The sequence below is a fragment of the Equus przewalskii genome, chromosome 29 (assembly GCF_037783145.1).
Source record: "Equus przewalskii isolate Varuska chromosome 29, EquPr2, whole genome shotgun sequence".
Lineage (NCBI taxonomy): Eukaryota > Metazoa > Chordata > Mammalia > Perissodactyla > Equidae > Equus > Equus przewalskii.
This window is the reverse complement of record NC_091859.1, coordinates 22,202,915-22,221,778: the sequence shown is the minus strand read 5'-3', so window position 1 is coordinate 22,221,778 and position 18,864 is coordinate 22,202,915. Positions and strand designations below refer to the sequence as shown.

General features: G+C 40.3%; 1 long non-coding RNA gene across 1 annotated transcript; it reads left to right on the top strand.

The window, feature by feature from the left end:
* On the top strand, positions 1-11,810 carry LOC139080348 (uncharacterized). Its single transcript, XR_011534799.1, has 4 exons — positions 1-182; positions 8,283-8,403; positions 10,493-10,576; positions 11,555-11,810. It is a non-coding gene; the product is annotated as an uncharacterized lncRNA (long non-coding RNA).
* The last annotated feature ends 7,054 nt before the right edge of the window (positions 11,811-18,864 follow it).

Here is an 18,864-nt window from a genome sequence, read left to right as displayed (position 1 = left end):
ACACATCTTTTGTGAAGAAAAAATGCTTTCTGGATGTTAATTTGGCAGCTGGAAATTTTTGCCTTGGTTCACCTGGACTTTCATCACTGATTTCAGCCTGGGAGGAGCGAGGAGTTGTCTCACAGAAACTATTTTTGAAGACTGACTAATAATGGTCTGAGGGTGACTCATGGTGCAGGAAGGTATGCATTCAGCAGAGTGTTGAACAGGAAAAAAGGGTGTTTGATATATTTCCTTCTCCCTGCTGAAGTATTGACCAGAAAAGGTCTTCTTGGGTGCTAGTGAAATTCTGTATTTTTATCTGGGTGCTAGTCACTAGGTGTGTTCGGTTTGAATAAGTTCACCGAGCTATATGCCTACGATTTGTGCAGTTTTCTGGATGTATGTCATACTTCAGTAAAAAGTTTTTTAAAAAGCCCTGCAATATCCTTTCCCCACATGGAGGATAAGTAGACGCGAGTGCATCTGTGTGCACACGCATGTACACACACTCGTGCTTCCTCTTCACACCAAGGGATTATTTTTCTAAAAGCACCTCTTTCTTTTAGAGAGAGACTGCAAATTCTCTTTCTCCTTTATTAAACTCTAAATTCCTTGAGAGTAAGGCAAGTGTCTTAGTTTTTACTCTCTATTAGAGCTAGCACATAGAAGATAGTTGATATATGCTGAACTAATAAATGAAGGAATGAATAAATGACAAAAGTAGAGAAATTAGGAACAGGTTTAAATGACTCAGAATAGGACTATAGTAAATTGGCACTGTCTACATTGTAGAAGACAATTATGTTCATGACTGTCTCAGACATGAGACAGTTTCTATAGATAGCTTAAATCTCATAATGCTGGTAAGCGTTAAACATAATGTTTGACCAACCAAACCAGCCTATTCCCCAATATTACCAGATAAATGTCAGCAAGAGTAAGGTCTCTGTTGCTTAGTGATTGTCTTTAAAGAGTGTTGTCACTACAGTACTCTAGGGTAAAATAGGCTTATAGTTGGAGTGGGGGACACGGCACCGCCTCCATCGCCCATGTTATAAAATCCTCATTTATGTCATGAGAAGAGTCATTGATATTAGAGGGACTTGACCTGATATATACAGTTTAGTTTTTTTGTTTGTTGGTTTAGACTTTATCTTGAAAAAGAATTCCATGCTTAGACTATTAAAGAACCAAGAGAATAGAACAGGTAGAATGTTTTAAAATGTGTCTAGTCAATGACCTTTACCATTGTTTTTATATTAGGTTTTTAGAAAGTTCCTCTGGAATAACAGATATCATGCCATCATTCGAGAAGCAGGGGTGGAGTAGTAATACTTTAGTTATATATTTTTGTGTACAAATTACTCCAGAAGGTAATGGCTTAGAACAACAGTAAACACTTATTATCTCTCATGGTTTCTGTGAGTTGGGAATTTGGGAGCAGCTATGCTAGGCAAATTGAGGCTCAAAAAGGGTTAAGTTGCCCAAAGTTATACAACTAAGTAGCAAGGCCAGAATTTGGAACCAGGTTCTTTGCCTCTTAATGACCAAGTGTGACACTGGTCACCAGGATACCAGTTAGGAAGCTATTGCAACAGCCAAAGCAAGAGTTAAACTTGGACAGTTGCAATTTACAGGACAGATACGAGGGGAAATATTTTGGCAGCCAATTACAGGACCACGCTGAGAGCCAGGCAAAGGGGACTCCTGCCCTTCACACAGTGCTTTAAAATCTGTATTCTGGTTACTCCCCTGTGTATAGAGCAAGGCCCATAGGAATTGCTATTTGTATACACTACTCTTTGGCCTGAGAAGTAGCCAAGAATTCAGACAGAACTTCATAGTCAGGCAGAGGGGTGGTGGTCCACAGGCAGGTATATGAGGCCTCTCAGAGTGCTGGGTGGAGCCAGGGGTGAAAAGAGAAAGGAGACAGGCCACAGCTGGGAGACATCTCTCCTGCACAGCCAAGATCCTGTGCAGCACTCCAAAAAACTCAAGAGTCCTACCTTAAAATCTGGCCTTCCAGGTCATTATATAAGTGCATTTGTCAAGTTAGGATGACAGAAAACCTTTTAGTTTAAAAAAACTGTGGCTTGATTTACAATGTTTAAGTATTTGAATATACACTTTATGTACCTTTATTTGTACCCTGGTTGATTGAATATGATCATATTGGAAATTTATTTTTGTGGCAACATTGTTGGCTAGATAATCTTCAAATTCTCATACTATGAAGCCCTAGAAATGCTGGATAAATATAGCAAAGATTCCACTAAATTATAGCTGAGATTGTAAGATCAAACAAGAAATCCCTAAGGAGAGAAAGGGAGAAATGAAATCCAGGGTACAGAGGGTGTGACCTGATGCTGTAGCTTCACTAGATGAAGCTTTTGGTTTTGTTAACCTAAGGGCATTGGTTTTAATGCTTGTGAGGCCTGGAACTGTACAGAGTGGCAAGTTAGAACTAAGATCTTTGCATAAAGTGAGATCTTCAAAAGACTACGTAGTCAGCAGAAAATGACTCCTCAAAGATTCTGCATTCTAACGCCAGGAGCCTGTGAATGTTACCGTACATGGCAAAGGGGAATTGAGGTTGCAGACAGAATTAAGGTTGCTAATCAGCTGATTAAATAATGAGATTATCCTGGATTATCTGAGTAGTCCCAATGTCATCACAAGCATCCTTAAAGGCGGAAGAGGAAGGCAGAAGAAGTCAGAGCCACGGAAGATGAGAAAGACTCGACCCACCATTGCTGGTTTTGGAGATGGAAGGGGGCCACCAGCCAAGGAATGTGTGCAGCCTCTAGAAGCTGGAAAGGCAAAGAAATGCATTTTTTCTTAGAGTCTTTAGAAGGAATCAGGACTGTTGATACTTTGATTTTAGCCCAATGGGATATATTTTGAACTTCTGACCTTTAGAACTATAAGCAGTTTGTGGTAATTTATTACAGCAGCAATAGGAAACTAATTATAAACTTCATTCTCCTGAAAATGTTGGACTAGGGGTCCGGCCGTGTGGCCGTGTGGTTCAAGTTCCACGCACTTCACTTCAGTGGTCTGATCCTGGTTTGGATCCTGGTTGTGGACCTACACCAGTCATCAGCCATGCTGTGGAGGCATCCCACATACAAAGTAGAGGAAGACTGGCACATATGTTAGCTCAGGGCTAATCTTCCTCACAAAAAAAATTAATTAAAAAAACCGTGTTGGACTAGAAGACAATCTGCTCATTAACACAGGTAAAGAACAAGGAATCTTATCTAATCTCCTGGGGCTCTAGATAAAAAGACTCCCCTGAGAATTTGTTACCACGGCCCTGCCCATCACTACTTGTAGGGTCTGGGACCCCTAAACTGAGAAATTATCAAAATAATTGCTCCCAGGGAGAGGTTCCTGGCAAAATCCCCTCTGGAAGGGTCCAAACTTTGGCCAGGCCACACAGCATTTACACAGATAAAGTTCTGATCATACCCTGCTCGAAATAACAATCCAAATTTTTAAAAAAGGAGAAAATAATCCAGCATAAACCAGATTAGGCAGATATAACAAGCAGCAGAATCAATATCACAAGAGTATCACATGGTAGAAAAATCTGACAGAAAAAGGAAAATAAGTAGTTAAAGTGATTGATAACATAAAAGAATCAGAATCACAAAACAGTACTATGGAAAAGAGCAGGCAGATTTAATAAATAACCAAGTGCACATTCAAGAACTGAAAAAGATAGCCTTTAAAGTTAAAAATTGTATGGATAGATTAAACAGCAGATTTGATAGAATCAAAAAGAGAGTTAGCAAACTGAAAGATAAATCTAAAGGCACTATCCAAAATGACCCCTGGATGGAAAATATAAGAGACAGAGAGGATAGATGTATACATCTTAACACCAGTGTCAAGTAGGTATTTATAAAGAAAGTGATAGGGTTATTAAGCACCAGTCTCTTGACTCTCTTTTCTAGCATGATAAAGGAAATCATACCACCACACATTGAATAATTATTGTCAGTCTTTCCTTTATTGTTCACTAGAAGTTTCTCCCATATCAAAACATAACTTTCAAAACTTAAAAACATTATACTTATAAAAATATAAAATGAAGATGGGACAAAGATTTTATTCAACTTATTAACTAATGAGGGAAGCTGAAGGATGGTAAGGTTTATCTAAAGGGCATTTTTAAAATGTTGAAATAAGATTGCTAGGTTAGACACAAAACTGGTTGCAGTCCTGCAGGACAACGCGTCCATGATGGTCTTTGGGTTACCTTCCCATCACTGGTATCCCTCTGCGGCAAAATTTGTTTGCATTTTTATTGGACAAGAATCACTTGCATGGCTATCAGTTTTTTACTAGTTAACCTCCACCCTTATAGAGATGTAAAATTTCCTAATCAATAGGAAATAAAATGCCAAACACAAGTTCACACCCCTACAGAATCAGATACCCACCTCGGGCACGTTAGACAATGTCTAGCACTCCACTTGTAGGACACCTGGTGATCCCATTTGCCTATTTTCAAATTTTGAATAATTTTTCTTAATATCCCATAGGTTTAGAAAAACTCCTAATAAACTCCATTTTAACATTTATTAACACCAAAATTAGCCCTTCTTTATACTTCATGGGTCTTTCGCAGAATAACTTTAAAGAAAATTCTTCTTCAGTTGGTAATAGGAAATAACATGATTGGACTACTTAAATGAAATTGGTAGAGCTAACATATGATAGGCAACTTTCATTTTACCATAAAAATGACCACCAATGCCACAACTCTAGTGAGAGTTTGCAAACCTGACTGCGTCTTTCCTGCCCACTTTCCATTCAGTCTCCCTACTGCAGCCAGAGTGATCTGAAATGCAAGTCTGACTTCGTCACCAAGGCTGCAAATCCTTCTGTAGCTTTCACACCTCCTTACTATGGCCCCTACAGTATTTTGTGAGCCCATATACCTCTCTAGCCCTTCCTCTCACAATCCCTATACCCCCACCCCATGCTTGCACTGCAGCCAAATTGAACTTCTCTCCATTTCTTGGAAAGCCACACTCCCTTTTGCCTTTAGGTGTCCAAATTTACTATTCTCTAAGTCTAGACTATTTTCCTCCATCTTCAGAGGCTATTTCTTACTTATGTATCTGTACCTAGTATAAATTGACTTAGTCTAAAAATTGACTTAGCCCAGGTTTCCTAGACAACAGAGCCTGAGGCAAGAAATCAGTGCTGATGTGTTATGGAGGGGCCAGGGAGGTGCAATCCCAGGGCAAGCAAGTGTGAAAAAACTTGAGTGAAGTAAGAAAGGATGCGAATCAATGTGCAATGTGTTCCCACCCTGTCTGCTGCTTCATGGTGAGCCTTGAAGAGATACATCAGTTTGCTCAGCAGAGGTGTTCGTTGAGAATATAGGATCTCTCAAGACGACTGCACAGAGAAACAGTGCCTCAGAATGAGAAGAAAGGAGAAAGGGAATCTGTTTGCTCCAATCCCACTTGTCGCTTATTTCCCCTTGGACAAAGTCTACCCATCTGGATTAACTGCCCCACTCTTCTATTTCATGTCATCTGGCCCTTTCTGCAGGCTCTCAGGACACCAGATCCCACATGCGATGGTGTAGTGTGTAGGGGATCAACATATGCAACTCAAATATGCCACTTTGGCATAAGGATTATTATTTTTTCTTTCGTAAGGATTATTTTGAGCAGAAAGCATTTGAGATTCAACAGATGCAGAAAGAAACCTTCCTGGAGCTTCTGACTAAAAGCAGAAACTTCTGAGACATGAGGACTGCCAACAAATCCTCTCTCCCAGGGAAGTTTTATGGCCATTAAGAAGACAGAAAGTTGGCACCGAGATGGACGTGCACAGACAAAATGTACTTCATTAGTTTCCCCCATATATTTCTCTTCCCACAGTTTGTCACCCTTGGAATCCCAAAACCTTTTTCTTTGTCTTGTCACTTCCCTACAAATTTATTGTTCTTTGTTAAAATGCTATATAAGCCCAAGTTCTAACCATCTCTCTGAGCTACTCATGACTGAGTTTTTCCCGTGTGTATGCATGCTACATGTGTTAATAAACCCTCTTTTACTCTCACTAATCTGTCTTTTGTCAATTCAATTCACAGGGCCCCCGTCAGCAAACCTAAAGGATAGAGGAAAAAGTATTTTTTGTTCCCCTACAAGTGTTTCCAGAGTGAGGGGTGAAATGTGCTAGTTTGGGTCCTCTGAGAAGCAGATTCAGGACTGGATCAGATGTCCAAGATATTTACTGGGTGAAAGAACTATGAGGGAAATTGAAGAGGGGAAAAAGGTGGAGAAACCAAGGAAGGTGTAAATCATGATGGAGACAGGGAAGGAAGTTCTAAGAAAGTTTCTGTCAGGCTGATGGAGAATCCTAGAGCCAAAGTCACCTCTCACAGGAGTCCCACGTCTTGCAGGAATGGGCCTGCCTCAGTATCCTTGTGTCACTGAGTCACTGGCTGAGAGCGGCCTAGGGAAGCAGGGCATTAGCCCCAACACAGTAGTGGATCCAGGGCGTAGAAGCTGGAGTCATCCATCAATCCTGTTTCCCTCAGCAGATTTGAGTGTTGCGTTTTCATGACCACGGGGAGCTAAATCCCTGAATGGGTAGCAGAAGTCAAGATAGAGGGCTTGGGACTCCCAGGACCCCTGGGGGTCGGGTCCCTGGTGTTGGCAGCACCATCCAGTGTAGGGAGTTGGGAGAATCAGAGGTGGCAGATAAGATTTATGTTTGACACAAAAGTCAAGGTGATTCTTCCAGGAAGCCTACCTTTTAGCATACTAATCTCACATCCTGTTAGGGGCTCCTAGTCTGTGCTCTGTGATTTCTCTATCAAAGCATTATTGTACTTTATTGTAATTGCATGTTGATTAGCCATCTTTCCTGATTGTGTAAGCTCTATGGAGGCAGGGACCATTATCTGTTTTGTTCATGGTCCGCACAAGAAAGAAAGCTGAACAGATGAGAAGCAGAACCTCTCATTTCCACCACTGACACATTTAAGCCTGCATAATGAGTTTTTTCTACCTAAGATTCTCTGTCTTTAAAATGAGTCTCTTCTAGAGGTTGTAGGGAGTAAGCTTGTAAAAAAAAATACAGGAAGGAACTTTTTTGTACTCTCAGAATTTTCCTAAGCCCTAAAGATGAGGCCAATGGTCAATAAGTCAATTCACATTCTAAAGACTGCAGAGAAAGCTTCCAGCCACTCCTTCCAGGACTTGCCAAGAGATGGCAAGACAGGCCCTTGTACCCCCCACTTACTCCCACCACCCCACCCATCCTACATAATAAGCAGGTGAAAGTTCATTTGGAAAGGGAATTTGTTGGGACAGAAGAGCACTATGCCTTTTCTCCTCTCGCCCCACAGAGTGTGGAGCAGTGAAGAGTGTTCTTTGCTGGAAAATGGCGTGGAGGGGAGGGGTTCTGGAGAGAAGCACTGTAGAGACCAAAGTGCCTGCAATAGTAGAAGACCATAGACACTTGTCAGCTTAATCTGGGGCCACCAGGAGTGGGCAGGGCTTTGGGGAAGAAGGATTTATGTCCCTTGAGTTTGAAGCAATAATTGAACATGGAGTGTGTGCTTCTGCCTGCAGAAATCTGAAGGTGGGAGACTGACCAGGCAAAGAGAGAGGGCAGCGGTATGGGCGGCCTGCACACTTGGTGTTTGGTGGGGTGGGATGGCATGGAAAGGGTCCCAGCTCTAAGCATCTTGAAGGAATTCCACTCAAGAGGACAGCCTTCCTGAGCTAGGGGATGCCCTAGTAAAGGGCTGTGGAGTATATATCATGGGGCAGGCATGTAGAAGCTGAGCGGAGACTGCAGATGCTCAGATAGACCCACAGATTCTCCTTGGCTTTTCCCGGGCCATTGGCTGGCGGCACCTGGGAGTGCAGTATAGGCCAGAGTGAGGGCCTCTGAGGACCCACATTCAGAGTCTGCCACTCAGAGGGCACAAGCAAGTTATAGTGGCACATGGGACCGGCCAGGTGGCACAGCAGTTAAGTGCGCACATTCTGCTTTGGCGGTCTGGGGTTCGCTGGTTTGGATCCCGGATGTGGACATGGCACTGCTTGGCATGCCATGCTGTGGTAGGTATCCCACATATAAAGTAGAGGAAGATGGGCATGGATGTTAGCTCAGGGCCAGTCTTCCTCAGCAAAAAGAGGAGGATTGGCAGCAGTTAGCTCAGGGCTAATCTTCCTCAAAAAAAAAAAAAAGTTATAGTGGCACAAGACACATGAGATCTTTACTCTTATCTCACCCTCCTTCCTCCTGGGCCCCACAAGTGCAAGAAGAAAGAAACATCAGGAAGCAGGACAATGAAATGATGAGAAGAGTTGAGAAAACAGACCTTGCCTTCTTCCTCACTGAAGGAATGCAGGGAGAAAAAGAATCTTCGAATTGGAGGTAAGATTGACATTTTGATTTATACTAGACTGGACTTCATAATACTTGAAGGTGAATCTCATCTCCCCAATGGGACTCGTTCTTATATTAAAAGTGACTGAAAAACATTATGAAGATCACAGCACAAAACATATCCAGGGTGGGGAAGAGAGATTCAACAGAGCTTGTTCAAAGGCAGTGGCTGGAGGAAAATAACAGGTTATAAACCATGCCTTTTGGAGAATTTCAGAGACAGGGGGATAATGAGAAAAATAAAATATTAGAAACAAATGAAATCTCTTGCAAATTTCCATTCTGGTTGTCAGGAAATAACTTTTATTGCATTTAAAAACAAATTTTAAAAAATTACCTATGTGGTTATTCCTGTTTTCTGCAAGGATTTTCAGAATAACATCTTTTTAAGTTGTAGCGTTTTTTGTAAGGTGTTTGTTCTGTAGAATTCACAGAAATCTTTTAAATGTGACTGAGGGAGCATCTCTAGAGGTCAAAAGTTTAAGCTGTGTAAAACAAAGTCAAATTTAAAATCTTCGTGTCAAATTCAAAGTAACAGCCAAACTTAAATGAAAAACCATATTTCAGTTATTAGGTGAGTTAACCCATCACTAAAGAGTAAACTTGGCTGCAATTCCATCCTGTCACGTGCCCTCCCCCCAGACTATGTAGGTTGGTTTCTGCCTCCTGTGAGCTCTGTGTAATTCTGACATTCTAGGATTGGAATGTGGTTCCCATTTTTATATCACCTTTGACTCAGAATCCCTAAGTCCCTGAACTAGTTCAGTTGACAGATCACCTTTCCTCCAGCACCCTAGATATGGACCAGTCCTTCCTTGGTTTCCCCACTGATGTCTGTCTTGAAGGCATCTGAAACAAGAGATCCAATTCAGAGATAATTTAAAAATAATTGATAAGCCATCCCCCTTCATCCCCTTCCCTAGTTCCCTAGAGAGGTTGGTGAGGGAGCATGGTGCCCTCCTTAGTGCTTGGAATGGGTCTCAAGGCAATTTCAAAGACAGAAGGGAACAGTATACTTCCCCTCTAGATAAACTATGCCCATCCTCCTCACTTTTGAAAGCTGCTAATGTCAATTTTGGTTTTAAATAACACATTTTTGTCCTCTTCATTTCACATCTGTCACGTGAACTATGCCAGAATACATTTAATAAAGAAGTCCATGCTAAGCATTAATTATGATACCAATATACCAGTTGTATTGTATTCTGATGTAACTCGCACTAGTGGATCTCAAAGAGCTTCCCCAGATTTAATTAATCCTCAGTTTTGCTAATGAAAAGCATCGCTTCTACCCGGTGTGAGTTTGGGTTTCTAATCTGTTCCTTAAGGTCACCTCATTTTTCTTGAAAATGTACATTTATAATTTAACAATTCAGATCTTTCACATTCCCTATTAAGCAATTATTTTGATTACTTCATTATCTTTCATTTTTTTTCCTAGACTATTTAGGTTGGTTTCTGCCTACCGCTAGCCAAGTGTAATTCCGACATTCTCTCTCGCTCCCTTTATTAGCATGATTTGCATTAGCAAGGGATTCATTTTCATTCTGAAGACTGAAAACAATTTCATTATCTGATAAAAATTATCTCCTCATACGCTATAAGAAGCAATTCTCCTCATTTATGGTCTCATTAGGCATTTCATCTTCCCAATACATCTTCTCAATTCTTCCTCTTTCCGGAAGTAATCATTCTTGGGGCTCAACTAACAATATCTTGGCTCGCATTCTCATTTTTGCCTTCCTTTCCTCTTCTGTTCTTCCTTTTCCTAATATAGTAACTGCATCATCTGCTCTGAATCCTTGTTATTTCCCTCTCTTCCAAAACATTTTGTTCGGGCTTCGTTTTAACATCTACACCGCCGTATTGTCAATTGTAAGTTTACATTTCCGTTACTCTTAATAAACTATGAGTGTCTTATGGGCTGGCTCACAGCTAACGGATCATTGTGTTTTCAGGGGCTGAAACTGTGCCCAGTGGACAGCAATGATCAAAAAATATATATTGAGTAAATGAAGGACTAAGTACACAGGCATACTCATTTTTATTTTGAAAATTTACACTTTTCAAAACGCAGGAGAGAGTGGAGAAGCCAAAGCAACTTGCCGAGGAACTAGATCCGTTGGACAAACTGAGGGCAAGTTGAAGAGATGTACAAATTGTAAGTAACAGGAAAGAAAGCAGTTAAACTTCCCCAGTGGGAGCTAAAACACACTTGAGGCTGCAAGAGGCCAGTTGAGCAAGAGGAAAAACTCAAAGTAATATCTGGAGTATTTGGAGACATCATAAATGATCAGATAGGGCATGACCCAAGTTTGAACTGGCGGCTTCTGTGCAAGCAAGATATTGAATCACGACTATTTCTTCTCACCAACTTTCCCACAGCTGACAGATATTGCTGAAAAATTACTTAGTCCGATGTCACCTTCTTGATTTATTTACCCCTTGAGGAGGAAAAAGAGTAATCAGAATACTTCTTTTTCACCATAAGCATGCAGAAATATAAGAAATGCTTAAGCATCATCCTGTGCATTGAGTCAGTCCCATGGGATTGCCATGGTGCCTCTGCTTGCTGCTTAGAGCTGAGCCTATTTTTAAGGAAACAGAGTTTCCTAGCAGATTTTGGTTATGTTAATTTAAAAATGTATTAAACGTCTAAATAGAGATGTTGAGCAGGCAGTTGGCTGTAGGAGTTTAGTGATAGGGGAGCAGTCTGGGAGGGAGATAAAAATTTGGAAGATTTTAGCACATAAATGATACTGATGGGGTTATCTTGAGTGAGAGAAGAGAAAAGGGAGCATCTGCCAGGAAGGAGAGAGTTTTTCTACTTAAAACTCGGGTCAAACAGTATTTTAAGTCAGGGGTCAGCAAACTATGACCTGTGGGTCAAATCTGGCCCTCTGCCTGTTTTTGTTCAGTCCTTGAGCTAGGAAGAGTTTTACGCTTTTGAATTATTAGGAAGAAAATCCGAAGAAGAATTCCATGACACCAGAAAATTATATGAAACTCAAATCAATAAATAAAGTTCTACTGGAACACAGCCTGTCTCTCTACGGCTGCTTTCACGCTACAATAGCAGAGTTGACTGGAGACAGCAGAGACACAAAGCCTAAAGTATTTACTGTCTGGTTCTTTACAGATAAAATTTGCCGACCCATGCTGTGGGGTGAGAATATGAGGCCCAGAACTGCTATGGCCATTGTTGCTGCCGTGAGGGAGAGCAGTCTGAGTATGAAATGTCACAGGGAAGAGGGCTGCTGAGATACCTGCTGAGAAATGGAACCAGAGCCCGGAAGTGACTGTGAACGTGTGGAGTGAATCAAATCTGAAGCCCACTTTACCTCTGGACTTTCCAGCTACGTGAGCGAATAAATTCCCTTTACTGTGTGACCCGGTCGGAAGTAGATTTTCTATTTTTCAAAAACCAAAGATCCTTAACTAATCCAGTGATAAGATTCAGATGTAATCTCAGTCCTTTTTGCCTTTAATATACCCAAACTTGAGTCAAATCTACCAATTCCTAGCCTATGATAGTCCAAAGCCATTTGTATGATTTCTACAAATTCCCGAAGACTTACTGTCTTAGTCAGTTTGCTGCTATAACAGAATGTTATAGACTGGCTGGCTTAAACAAAAAACACTCCTTTCTCACAGTTCTTGAGGTTGGGAAGTCCAAGATGAAGGTGCCAGCCAATCCAGTGTTTTGTGAGAGCCCTCTTTCTGGTTTGAAGAAGGTTGCCTTCTTGCTGTATCCTCATGTGGCAGAGTCAGAGCTAGCTCTCTGGTCTCTTCTCATAAGGGCACTAATCTCATCACGCAGACTCCACCCTCAGGACCTCATCTAAACCTAATTATGTCCCAAAGGCCCCACTTCCAAATACCATCATTTTGGGGGCTTTGGTTTCAACAGATGAATTAGGGGGGGAAACACACACACTAACTTTCAGTCCGTAGCACTTATATTCTCACGGTCCTTGCTCATGAACACCATGCCCATGACATATGCTGTCTGTTTTTGACCCATTCTACCTCATCATAGGTTTCCCAAGCATACTTTACACCTATCATTTTGTGAGGTTAGTAATTTTACTTAAGGTTTAAGGGATCATTGAAAGGGGTCACTTTGTCCACTACAACCTCCTACCATCTCACGACAATCCGTTCTGTTCTCCTCTTTTACTCTTATTCCTGCATTCCCAAAGCAAATGAAGTCCTCTCTTTGTAGGATGACTAACCATCCCAGCTTGCCTGGGACTGTCTCAGTTTTGGGACTGTCTTGGTTTTTGCACTGAAAGCTGCATGTTCCAAGAAACATCTCAGTCCTGGGCAAACTGGAAAGGTGGTGACTCTATCTCCTTGTCTCAAGAAAGTCATCCTACCTGCTTCTCTGAAGCATCAGAGCCAGCCCATATCTCTGGTTCACAGAAACCACCTACTCCAATAGGCTTATCAAAATATCTTCCCAATCAAAGCAACTCTCTCCTTAAAGGGAATAACTGTCCCAGATGTTTAGAAAATAAACATTTCTTATCATTAGATGCATACACACTTATGACTGATGTTTTTATCATTATGAAATGTTCCATTTTAGCTCTAGCAGTAATCTATGTCTTGAAATCTGTCTTGATATTAGTATAATCACACTAGAGTTCTTATGTTCACTGTTTATATGGTATACATTTCTCCATCCTTTTATTTTCAACCTGTCAGTGTCTTTTATTTATAAAAGATTTTACATAAAATCTCTGCCTTTTAATTGGAAGTTGGGTTCCATTTACGTTTAAAATAATTAATGACATGGTGGAATATAAGTCTAGTATAGGTTATTTAGTCTTCTAGGTTGACCTTTTTTTTCTTTCAGCACTTTAAAGAAAACAATCCATTATCTTTTGCCTCCAATGTTTCTGATGAGTGTGTCATCCTTTGTTCTTATCACTGTTCCTTTCCTTAGTACGTTGTGTCTGTTTCTTCTGGATGATTTGACATTTTTTTCCTGTCTTTGGTCTTCAGAAGTTTGAATATGATTTGCTTGGGTAAAAGTTCTTTTTTGAAGGCAGAGACTGTTTCTGTGAGCCAGAGATGTGGCCTGGCTTTGATGCTTCCTGTTTCACAAGTTTACCTTTTTTTCTCTGTGTTGCTGTTAAGTTTATCCAATGAATTTCTTATTTCAGATATTATAGTTTTTTGTTCTGGGATTTCCATTCAGTTCTTTTCTCTAGTTTCCATATCTTTCTTGATATTCCTCATCTCTTCACCCATTATACCAATCTTTTTCAATAGATTCCCTTACATGTACAGTTACACACCACATAATGACGTTTTGACCAGCAATGGACCACATATATGACAGTGGGCTCATAAGATTAGTAACATAGCTGAGTAATAGGTTTACCATCTGGGTTTGTGTAAGTATGCTCTATGATGTTCAAACAGTGACAGAATTGCCCAACGACACATTTCTCAGAATGTGTTTCCATCATTAAGTGATGTATGACTGTGTAACAGAGTTACTTTAAAGGCTTCATCTGCTAATTCTAACATCTGGGACTTCCATGGATCTGTTTGACTGTTTTTTCCCTTGATTGTGGGCCACATCTTCCTGCTTCTTTGTATGTATAGTAATTTTTAAATTATATACTGTACACTGTAGGCAGCGTATGGTAGACGATGTATTATCTTCCTCTGAAGAGTGTTGAGTTTTGTTCTAGTAAAGTGCTAAACTGTTGATGAATCACCTTGATCTGTGGGGACTTGACAGGATGGGCTTGCTGTTGTTTGTCCTTAGGCCTCAGTTGTCATCCTTAGTCCTGGGATCCTTAGTCTTAAGGTATGGCCCTCTTAGGGTTTCAAGGAAAAGCACAAAGAATTTATAAGCCCCTTTTACATGGCTGGACTTGAATTCGAAAACTTGTTTCTCCAGCATCAAGCATCTGCTGACATCTCTGCTCAGCAATTTTAACCTCTTGCTAATACTTTCCCCTGGATTCCCTGGGGTCTCATGTGGCGCATGTGCGGTTTGTCGGTCAGCCAACAATCTGAGGGGAATTTGTGCATGAGTTTTGTGGCTCCCCACTCTGTCTCCCCGTTTTCTGGAACGTCCCTCCTTAACTTCCAGTCACTCTGACACACCACACTCTGACTTCTGAATCCTCTGTCCAGTCAGTCAGCCAGTCTCTTCCTGACTGAGCTCTATCCCTCATGTACTTTGCAAGACGAGGAGTGCCTTCAGGGAAAGAAGCTGTCTAAATGTGATGCCACATTGTTTGTTCCTGTTATTTCCAGGATCATGTCCCCTCCAGTTTCAGTCTTATATTTTCAATCTTTCCCCAGGGGCATCAAACAGTTATTTTAATTCTGATCCTATAATTGTTCGCACTGTTTTTTTGGTCTGAAGTACGAAATTGTTATTAGCAGATGTTTGTTCAATAAAAGCTGCTCTGCTATGACCAGAAATGAACTCTTGTTTTGTTTTTTTTAAGATTTTATTTTTTTCCTTTTTCTCTCCAAAGGCCCCCGGTACACAGTTGTATATTCTTCGTTGTGGGTCCTTCTAGTTGTGGCATGTGGGACGCTGCCTCAGCGTGGCTTCATGAGCAGTGCCACGTCCGCACCCAGGATTCAACCAACGAAACACTGGGCCGCCTGCTGCGGAGCGCAAGAACTTAACCACTCGGCCACGGGGCCAGCCCCATGAACTCTTCTCATTACTGAAAACACAGGGCCAGCCCTGTGGCTGAGTGGTTGAGTTCATGTGCTCTGCTTTGGCGGCCCGGGGTTCACCGGTTCAGATCCTGGGCATGGACCTGCACACTGCTCATCAGGCCATGCTGGGGTGGCGTCCCACATAGAAGAACTAGAGTGACTTAAAACTAGGATATACAACTATGTCCCAGGGCTTTGAGGAGAAAAAAACAAACAAACAAGAAAACAACAAATGCACCAACTCTTGTCTTTCTAGGTGAAACAATTTTCCTGGAAGGTGCATGTAATAAGAGGCAATAATAGTAAGAGATGACCGGAGTGAGCATCCAGTATCTGCCAGCCACTGGTCCAGGTGCTGTCGCTCCTCAATTTGCAGATGAGAAAACTGAAGTGCAGAGCGGTTAAGAAACTCGCCCAAGTTCACATGAGTGATAAACAGCAAAGTCAGGACTCCAACCCACATGGCCTGATGTCATCGCCAACTCTCCTAACCACTAGACTATGACGTTATTTAAGTGTAGGCTGGCTGCGCCTTGAGGGAGACTTTAAGCTTAGAGGCTGTTTAAGCTTGTATCAGAGAACTGACCTGAATAACCTTTACGGTTCCTTTCAACCTACGAATCTATAATCCTATAAAAATTATAACCCCCAATCAGCCAAAAATATTAATTTTTATGTCATAAAATTATTTGCCCTCAATCAGAAATCCAGAAAATGTACAATAAAACGGTATGTCCCTGTCTCCTCGGCTCCTGTAGAATTGTTTCTCTTTGCTCTGCTTTAGAACTTGACCTACAGCACCTCGAGCAGAACTATATATTTGTGGTTGTCTGGATTGCTATAGTGCTAGTTGTAAATTGTGTTCATTCCAAATGCAGTGTCAAGATTGATAAACCAGCTCACTTCAAGCAATTCAAAGCATCAGCCTTTGAAGTTTTGAAAAATAGCCATTTTGATGTGTTTTTCCACAGCACCCCAAATATATTTGAAAAATCTTTTTAACCAGTGAAATTGCTCTAAGAAAAAAGCCACATTGAAGTATTTTTCTCAAACAAAACGAAACTATTTTTAAGATTAATAAACATATCATTTTCCTTGACCTCCCTCCCTTGTATTTTCTTCCCCAATTGCTTTAAACTAATTAATCAGATATGTACATTGTTTTGCAAAAATAAGTGAAAAACCCTTGAAAGAAAAGTCTATAATCTATAATCCCTTGAAAGTCTACAGTCCTTGAAATGATCTATGAAATGGGTTACATTTTACTGTAGGCTACTGTTGAAGGCACAGTTCCTTTAGAGCATATTCTCATGAGGACCCCTGGGAAAAAGTGTTTTCTGGAATTAGTATCAGGCATAGCTTCTCCAAAGTATGTGGTCTGTTTTTCTCTCACAACATTGCCGATCTTGTAATGCATTGTATATACTTGTCAACACAAGTAATTGCTGTAGGAAAGCACTCAGCCACATGTGCGGCTGACCCCAAGTGAGGGTAAAGGTTGTAATAGCATCTTTTTTCAAGAAATTAACTCAAGTCCTGCCTCCATCTTACTTTCCTACTTTTATTTGTTTTCTTTGCCTCCTTTTCCTTATCTGGTTTTAATTATCTTATCTTTGTATTAAATGTACACTTGTAAGCTACCTTATATCCCTTTTTGTGCAAGTCTGAATATAACTAAGTGGTCAAGATTTGACTACCACAGTTTTAAAACTAACAACCATTGAAGCGTAAATGAAAATTGAGAGGCAAATGAAGACCTGAAAAAAAATTCACAAATCATATGAAAAAGGCTAATAGCCTGGATATTGAAAGATCTTGGAAATCAGCAAGGAAAAAATAGATGGACATACAAGTAAAAAATTGAGCAAAGGCCCTGAAGAGGCATAAAAATGGAAAAAATGGCCAATAGCAAATGTGAAAACGATCAACCTCAGTTGTAATCAAAGAAATGCACATCAAAATTTAATGAGAAACTTCTGCAAAACATGGGAAAATAAAATCATTTGTTTCCTTGAAATCCAGTTACCTTACTCCCTGACCTCAGAGGGGACAGACATGAAAGTCAGCATGTGTAAAGCAGAGTGGGTATCACAAGCACAATGAGTGGTACACAGAGGCACCAGGCGGTAGCAGTAAAGACAGGTCAGAGGTAGGGGAGATGCCTCGGCTGAATCTGGAATGAAGAGCTGGCATCATTAGATGTGACTTTTTGAAGGAAGGGTCTGCCCAGGTGGCATTCCTCGTGTGCACAGTCTCTGACACACAAAGGACACTTGATAAATATTTTTTAAGTAAAAAGAGTGAGAAAGGATATTTTTGCCTGGAAGCAAAGGCACTGAGTAATAAAATCGAACAAATGAACAAATGCGTGCATGAATGAAAGAGCTGTTGCCAGGGAAATACTAACGTATCTATGAAAAAGAGAGCAAATGACCAGCCTCCAAAGGATAAAATGAAGATTTGACATTTTTTCACCTCCTATGGGTCATTACTACACAATTTATTACTAAGAAGGAGAACTCTGGACATTTCCTTCCAATCTAATTACATCCTGATTTTTCTAACTGCATTTCATCCAAACCACCAGGTCGAAACACTCCCAACTCAGGCATTTTCTCAGCCAACAGGCTCTGAAAAGACCCATCTACCCCTTAGGGAATATGGACAGTTGCCTCAAATCGTGATCATTTTCAGTCTGAAGATTGTTTTTTATGGCTGTTAGAGAAGACAATTCGATATGCTGTAGGAAATGTGTTTAAATGTTAACACTGATTGTTTCATATGGTGGATTTCTGGGTAACTTTTATTTTCTACTTTGTGCCTTTCAACATTTTGCAAATTCTCTTCATTACTTCTGAGTTGCCTTCATAACGATGAGAAAAGAAGTCAGTGCAAGAAATTCTTCTGAAGCTTGTGGGGAAGAATTAAATCAAGAAAGTGGTGAAACTACTTAGAAATCTTCAAATCACTGAGAAATCTATAGAGCTTCCCACTGTGGACAATTTAAAGGGAGAGTTCAGGGTGATTCGTACTTGGGCAGAAGATGGTTTTAGACCTATTCCATTCTAAGATATTAAATGCAAAATGTATAAATGTTATCTTAAATATCACCAGGACCAAAGACATTTATTTAATATCAATTAATTCTGTGTTGTCTCCAAAGCCCGACTTGAAAATGTCCTTGTTGTAATAAAATTTCTACGCCTGTTAACCCAGAATTTTAAGTAATGAATTTAATTATGAAGAAAACTGCCGTCAGTAAAGCCTTCCTCTTAATCATGCTTGTGTTTATGACAAACTCTGTTGCCATGGAAATTTTAACGTCAAAGTTGCAACTCATGAAGTTCTACTGAAGTATAAAGCAAAAATAGGAAATGTGTCTTCAGTAAAGAGAAACTTCTTCCTTAATATATTTTTAAAAACATTGAAATTATGGATGGTAGATGGATTTTACAAGTGAACCTCATTTCGCATAACAAGCAGTCATGTAAAAAGCTCTGCATATATCTAATTTTGGAAAATCAAATAATTTAAAGTATAACTAGGGAACTCAGAATTGAAAGAAATTGTACAGGGAATCTGCCTCAATTTAATTAAACATTTATTGAGGCTCTACTAACTTATATTAAAAATTAATATTTTCATAGACTGAGTTTTCTAAAATTGGGCACATGTATAGTTCCACATTAATTTCAAAATGATCTTTAGTTGTCATTTAAACTCAAAATAATGGAATCAGATGTGAAC